The following is a 6,980-nucleotide window of genomic DNA, read 5'->3' as shown; positions in this document are numbered from 1 at the left end:
ATTATTTAAAATTTCAGGGACATTTTTCAGGCCTCCCTAAAAGTTTCTAATATTTGTTTGAATCATTCCCAAGATCTTTTTCTAGAAGGTGCTGTCTGTCCTTTTTAGTGCCCTTCCCTGGTGGTCTAGTGGTTAGGACTTGGCACTTTTACCGCCACAGCCCTGACTCGATTCCCGGTCAGGGAAGCTAGTTCTGTTTCTGATCACCCACATTCTATTGTTGCTATGGCTGCTGCGGCTTCAATGCCTGAGTCTTTACCGAGGCTTGCTTGCCTACACCCCAAGTCATCCGGTCTTGAGGTATATATTTACGAAGGGAACAAGGTGACTGTAAAAAATGAAAAATTCCTCTGTGCAGATTCGAACTTGCTTACATGTGCCTCACCACACTGGGAATTACTGATTTCTGTGGCTTGTCGTCACCCACCCTCACCGTGCAATATAAGTAATTTCTAAATGAAATGAGTGAGTTATTGCAAATGGTTTATAAATCTATTAAGGCTTGATTGGCATAGGCACAGTTTTAGTAATGGATGTAATCCCCCCGCACCCCCCGCCCCCAGCCAGTTCACTGAAACCCTAAGAGCAGTTACATACAGAAATGTAGACAGCCCAGGTAATTTTACCAGATCCACTGCTGTTTGTGCTGGTGGCTGCAGCCGGATATTCCCAGTTGCCCCATTAGTTAGTTGAAAGCATCTATTATGCTTCTTTACGTATTTTAGTCATAGAAAACCACACTTCATCCATTTGATATTCTGTAAAAATAAGAACACATTTCTACATAATAATCGGTTAGTTAACTTTACCTGTAAGGCAGGAACTGTAATAAAAAGATCAAGGATGGGCTTCCCTGGTAGCGCAGCAGAAGAATCCGCCTGCCAATGCAGGGGACACGGATTCAAGCCCTGGTCCGGGAAGATCCCACATGCCGCAGAGCAACTAAGCCTGTGCGCCACAACTACTGAGCCTGTGCTCTAGAGCCCACGAGCCACAACTACTGAGCCTGCGAGCCACAACTACTGAAGCCCGCGCGCCTAGAGCCCGTGCTCCGCATCAAGAGAAGCCACCGCAGTGAGAAGCCCACGCACCGCAACTAGAGAAAGCCTGCGTGCAGCAACCAAGACCCAACGCAGCCAAAAATAAATTTAAAAAAAGAAAGATCAAGGATGATATTATTAACATGACAACAGTCCTTCCTTGGCTCTCAAGAGACGTCGTCCCGGAATTCTCAAAGTTGACTTCAGGATAACCTGGAGAAGTTTGAGAGGCATGAAGACTTCGTGTGCCGCCCCTTAATCTGAGGATCTCCAAGTTCAGCACTGGTGGGCAAAAATCAGGAGCCATGCGATCACTTGCGTATCTCAAAGATTGCACGCAAGCAAGCCTTTGCTATGACAGAGGCGGTGGGAGTCTCAACAGCAATAGGATATAGGTGAGCAGAAAGAAAAAACAGCCTTTCCCTGACTGGAAATCGAACTTGGGCTGCGGCGGTCAAATCCTAGCAACTAGACTACCAGGAAACGGGGTCAGGAGGCTGCAGTCAGCACCTGGTGGAAAAATATCTTAGGAATGATTCAGATATGTATTAGAAAACTTTCAGGGATGCCTGAAGAATGTTTTGAAGTGGTGTGTGTGGTGGTGGTGCAGTGATTGCCACCTGGGTCAAAGGGTGGAAGGGGACTTTAGTGGCAGAAAAGTTGGAAGAAAGATTGTGACAAATCAAGCCAGGCAGGAAGAGGATAATTTTTCCTACAGCATTTTTGTCACTGACTCTCTGACCACAAGGGTTTCTCTTCTTTCCTTCCTACTTTCTTTCTTCCTTCTTCCTTCCCTCCCTCCCGTACTACCTTCCTTCCTTCCATTCCTAAAATTTGTGTGCCTCTCTCCCTTCTGTAGTTTCCCCATGTTTGACTGAGGAAAACATGTCCCTTTTTGCCCTCCCTTCCCCTAAAAGGACAATATTCCTGATCTTCTCCAAATTTACCTCTCCCCAGTGCAGAGGGAGAAACATTCAGGGTCAATGGGAAATGCCCACCTGGAGCTGCACCCTTCTTCTTGGCTGTGCTGTTATTTGTGACCTGGGAATGACCTGCACAAATGCCTGAATTCTAATTAGGCTTCTTCTCCCATCAGTACTGCTGAGGTGGATTAGGCCTCCAGTGCATACAGGCAAGGATCCACAGGTGGCCAAAGGAAGGCTGTTTGCAGGGGTTTGAACAGAACTTGGACAAGGGAGGTGAGGTGCCCTTTCAGTGCAGAAAGGAGCTAGAGTTGATAGAGGGTCCTCTCTGTGCCACCATGCTTAGGCACAGAAGTGTGAGGAGTCCCATAATTCTAAATGTAAAACTGGCCTCACAGATCCTTCAGAAGGTATTTTTGTCAACGTAGGAAGAAAGATCTTATTTTATTTTACTCTTTATTAACTTAATTTATAAGTTTAAAATATTTAAACATATGGTATGTGGACCTCCATTTGTGCTCATTCCCACAGCTGCAGATATTAGGGCACACTGACTCCTGTGGCTTTCCAGGCCCACCCAGGTAACAAGCTATCAGCTCCTTGCCCTGACCACCTGGATCTAAGGTCCTTCTTTCCTAAATTGAGTCATCTTTCTCCACTCCCCCCACCAGGAACCTTTTCCCGGGTCCCACCCCTAGTGAATCACAGCACCCTTGGAAATAAGCTCAGAACCTTTCCTACCCACTGTATCCATTAAGCATCAAGTCCTTTCTGTTTCATCCTCTGTGGCTTCCCCTCCAGTGAGGACAATGTCAAGTTCTTTGAGGAGTGTTTTCACCTCAGTAGCTCAAGCAGTTGCCAGGTAGTTTGAAGGTACGGGGCTAATGGGTGTGCATTTCCCTCTTAAAATTGTATTCAGGGCTTCCCTGGTGGCGCAGTGGTTGAGAGTCTGCCTGCCGATGCAGGGGACATGGGTTCGTGCCCGGGGCCGGGAGGATCCCACATGCTGAGGAGTGGCTGGGCCCGTGAGCCACGGCCGCTGAGCCTGCGCGTCCGGGACCTGTGCTCCGCAACGGGAGAGGCCACGACAGTGAGAGGCCCGCATATCACAAAAAAAAAAAAAAAAAAATTGTATTCAGTATCATGTTTCCAATTTTTAAAAAAGATTCCTTTAACTTGAGGAACACTCAGATTGCCTACTAGAAGTTAGGAGGGAGAAAAGGGGGCCTGTAAAGTTTCTTGGATGTTAGACTGGATGGATGGTGTGTTATTCAGGCTCTCCTAGAAACAGAACCATTAGGGGATCTGTATCTATCTATATCTATATCATCTATATTTATATCTCTATCTCTATCTATATCTAGAGAGAGAGATTATAAAGAATTAGCTCATGTGGTTATGGATCTGCAGTGTGAGTTGGCAAGCTAGACAACCAGGAAAGCTGATGGTTTGGTTCTAGTTGGAGTCTGAAGGCCTGAGAACCAGGAGAGCTGATTCAAGGCTAGCAGGCTCCAGACCAGGGAAGAGCTGATGTTCCAGTCCAAGTCTGAAGGCAGGAAAACCCCAATTCTCAGTTTGAACGCAGTTAGGCAGGATGAGTTCTTTCTTACTAGGGTGAGGACAGTCTTTCTGTTCTATTCGGTCACCCAGCAGATTGGATGAGGCCCACCCACATTAGGGAGAGCAGTCTGCTTTACTCAGTCTTCTGATTGAAACGTTAATCCCATGCAAAAACATCGTCACAGAAACACTTGAAATAACATTTGACCAAATATCTGGGCAACCCATGGCTCAGTCAAGTTGACACATAAAACTAACCATCAGATGGTGACACCATTATACTAAGCACACACAGAGAGAATTGCTTTGGTTGGGTTTTAGTTTAGGATAACTGCTTTTTCAGAGCATTTTTGCTTCTGCCCTACCTGGATGTAGCGCAAAGATGCTTTCATCTGGTTGCATAAGAGGGATGAATTAAGAAAGAAAAAGTCCCTTCTGGCAGAGAAACAGCAGGGCTGGGCAATAGTAGGCTAAAACACACTTCCCTGGGAGCACTTGAACCAACAATATATTGATTTACAGTTAAACCTGCTGAGCATTGGACATCAGGGACCACATTGAATTTTTTTAAGTGAAATTCACATAACATAAAATTAACCATTTTAAAGTGAACAGTTCAGTGGCATTTAATACATTCTCAAGGTTACACAACCACCACCTCTATCTAGTCCAAAACATTTTCATCATCCAAAATAAAACTCCATATCCATTAAGCAATTATTCCCTAATACTCTCTCCTCCCAGAAACCAACGTTACCTCAAAAAATTTAAAAAGTTACAAACGTCCAGGAGTGGGATTAGAACCAATGACCTTTACACCTAATAGCCTAACACACTAACCATTTGCACCACAGAAGCCAAGGCAGCATATTCATCCTTGCAGGTTATATTCACAGATCTTTAATCAAACACCACGTTCCTCCGCTAAGATTTCCACTTCTTCACTTTCACATTGCAAGTAGGTCTGACTTGTGTGATTCTAAAAACTAAAACAAGAAATCATCCCTGCATGTGACACTAGGATCCTTACTTCCTTTCTTCCCAATTCCAGCAGGAAGCGACTGCCTCTTTCTCCCGAAGTTGAGACAGAGACACGAGTAAAACTGAATTCACTACTTGATGGAAGTGAGAATGGCTTGAGGGAACGGAGAATGGAGCGGTGGTGGGTTTTGGGCAAATAGTTCACTGCTAATTTGAACTAATGATCCCTGCTTGGGAAGTCAGCCTGATGTCCGAATTTCAGTAAACGTCTTTGAAGCCCAGTTTCATTGCCTCTTTCTGAATTTTAAACCCAGATGCTGGGTTTATTCAAAGACATAAGTTCAATATGGCAGTGAGCTCCGAAGCTCTCCCTGAATGATTCTCAAGGAGTACCAAATACACCAACTGGAGGCAGAGCAACATCTGGGGACCTGAGAGACTGTAGGTTGAATACTCCCCCCCAATGCTACTCCTATTAACACGTAGTGATACAAAAATATTGCTGATGGGCCATGGCTCGCCATAGAGAATCACTAGTTTTTAATGAGTATCACTATAATTTTTTATTCTGAAACATGAAACCCACCTGCAAGTTACTTTGAATCAAGAAAATCAGTTTTAGTAATAAACGTAGTTACCCCGGATTCTTTGGAATTCTAAAAGCAGTTAACCATTCAGAGTTCTGCGCAGACTGGGCAATTTTACCAAACGCTCTGGCATTTCTACTGGTGGATCCTGCCATTCAGAAGTTCCTCAACTGAGAAAACCAGAGTGTCAATTACACTTACTTAAGGTCTGAAAAAGCCTACTTATTGATTATTAATTACTTAATAATCATTAGTGTTATAATATTAATGTATTAGTATTATCACATTTATCATATAATTACATAATGAAAAAAGCACTTAATATATTACTATTAATGTAATTAATATTATATTAATATCAATTAATTATTAATTGGGTGTTAATTTACCTATATAATCATATGGTCAGTTTTTCTAGAAAAACATGTTGATGCTGCTATGTGTAAAACCAGATCAGAAATGATATTCATAAAATGAAAAATAATACGATGTCATTTCCTAGCTAGGAGGTAAAGCAGATACAAATGGAAGACATCACTTCCTCCAGGGAAAAAGTTGATTTGATTCAAAAGGCTTTTGTAAAAATTCCATAGACAAGATTTGCTAGAAATGCAAGAGGCATAGAGAAAGTCTGGGTCCACAGAGTGGAGAGGCTTCTTTTTCTTTTTTTTTTCTTAAAACTTTTTAAGAAGAGTCAGATGATCAAAGTCTTATTAAAAAAAAAAAAAAAGGAAAAAAAATAGCAGCTAGAAGAGTCTAGAAGAAGAACTGAACGCAGAAATTTCCACCTGCATAGAAAGGTAACTGTCAAGGAAAATATGAAACAGAAATGACAGGAGCTGGAAACTGATAAATAGATAAATCTCAGCACCAAGGAGAATGCCACTTCCTCGTGAGGAAGGATGGTGACAAAGAAAAGACAGAGTGGTGTGAAAAAGGTGGGGAATTGTCCTGGAAAGAGAGGCCGGGTGGAAAAGAGGAGAACAAAAGTCAAGGCCAGAGTGTAAAAGGAGGTTATGTAAACGTATCCTTAACAAATGAGATTACCGCAATGGTGCAGCCATCTGGCCTAAAAAAAAATGAGGTCTGCGATTTACTATGAGAGCATCATCAGAAGACAGGTACAGGGGTGGAGAGAAGGATGGTGCATCCTGGGTACACAGACGGTAAGGCGGAATGGGAAATTATTAGAAGTCACATCTACGTGAGAGGCATATGTGTGTTTGGTTGGGGGGTGCGGGAGGGAGGTATTCTCGGTAATATTCTGCCTCCCTGTGATAGGATTGAGAGCACTGAATAGGAATAAGCATGACTTATTCCAGTCATGCAACTGGAACAAGATGATGGCTGGTAGTCCACCCTGTCAGGCATCTGCCTCCACAGCCTCCCACCTGCTTGGCTACGTTTGGCCTGCGGTACCTGCCTGTTCTCGCACTTCCGCTGCCCGGCGGTGTAACTACTGGCACGTGTCCAGATTCATTTTCACATCTCTGCTCCCCGGGTGATTAGTCCGCCTCTCTGCTCCCGGGCCCCAAACAAGACCGGACGCCCTAGGAGCACACCACCGACAAACGGGACTCACAGGCAGCCCAGGAGCTGGCACGCAACAGGGAAGCTGCCCGGAGCGGTTACTGGCTTAAGAGACAGATAAGGGAGGCGAGTCCCTGCAACTTCGAGATGGAGATAGATCCCTCTCCCGCTCGCCGTCGCCGCCGCTGCGGGCACTCAACACGGCCACCCCCGGCCCACCACCCCCACCTTTACCACAAACAGCACCAGCACCTCACGAGGAAAGAAGGGGTGGGTGGTCAGACGTGAGGGGCGTCGTGGGGGAGGCAGTGGTGCTGGAGAGTCCAAACACAGGCGGGGGCGTTTGCTCGTGGCCACAG

Source organism: Monodon monoceros, unplaced genomic scaffold (genome assembly GCF_005190385.1).
Source record: "Monodon monoceros isolate NGI ecotype Baffin Bay Population unplaced genomic scaffold, NGI_Narwhal_1 Super_Scaffold_18, whole genome shotgun sequence".
Taxonomy (NCBI): Eukaryota; Metazoa; Chordata; class Mammalia; order Artiodactyla; family Monodontidae; genus Monodon; species Monodon monoceros.
This window is presented reverse-complemented; position numbering follows the sequence as displayed.